This window comes from Penaeus monodon, chromosome 20 (assembly GCF_015228065.2).
Source record: "Penaeus monodon isolate SGIC_2016 chromosome 20, NSTDA_Pmon_1, whole genome shotgun sequence".
Taxonomy (NCBI): Eukaryota; Metazoa; Arthropoda; class Malacostraca; order Decapoda; family Penaeidae; genus Penaeus; species Penaeus monodon.
The window spans coordinates 28,607,639-28,608,260 of record NC_051405.1 but is presented as its reverse complement, the minus strand read 5'-3'; the positions used below and the strand labels follow the sequence as shown (position 1 = coordinate 28,608,260).

The following is a 622-nucleotide window of genomic DNA, read 5'->3' as shown; positions in this document are numbered from 1 at the left end:
CAACATGCACTAGCATATGTGTAGAATAATCACATTTTCAATATGTACATCCAATTTGATTTTCTAGAAATTTAATTTCAGTGTCAATTACTGAATTAGAGAACCAGAGGGAAAGAGGATTGTCACAAGCTAAAAGAAATGAAATTGCTAGAAGTTGTTTATGACAATAGGATATGTGCATAATTTTCCACTTTAAGTATATTTAGAAAACATCCAAATAGATAGCTTATGCACTCTTTTTTTTATTCATCTTAATAATGTATTGTAGTTGACACTTTCCCTTTTTTGTGAACTTGGTTTGATATTTTTTTATGATTCATCATTACAAATTAAACTTGAGAAGGCCTACAACTTCAATATCTTTTCCTTAAACAATACTCATTATGATTATGTTCAATTTAAATGCACAGTACAATTCCAATAGCACAGTATTTGTTTCTGCTAGATTTTCTGGTGGTTTGACATCTCCCAGTGTAATGCATTAACCAGAAATGTTTGATGGGTTGTAAAGAATGTGTCCAACATGCATGTTTTTTTTTCTTCTTTTTTTCAGTTTGACATCTCCCAGTGTAATGGAGAAGCCAAAAATGTTTGATGAGTTGCAAAGAAAACTAGTGTCCAA

General features: G+C 30.5%; 1 protein-coding gene across 1 annotated transcript in view; it reads left to right on the top strand.

The window, feature by feature from the left end:
• The window catches only part of LOC119585740 (BRO1 domain-containing protein BROX-like), a 10,379-nt gene extending 9,757 nt beyond the window's left edge, over window positions 1-622 (top strand). The window contains exon 10 of the mRNA XM_037934435.1: window positions 554-622. The gene's annotated coding sequence lies outside the window, so the exon portion shown is untranslated. The remainder of the gene's footprint in view (window positions 1-553) is intronic.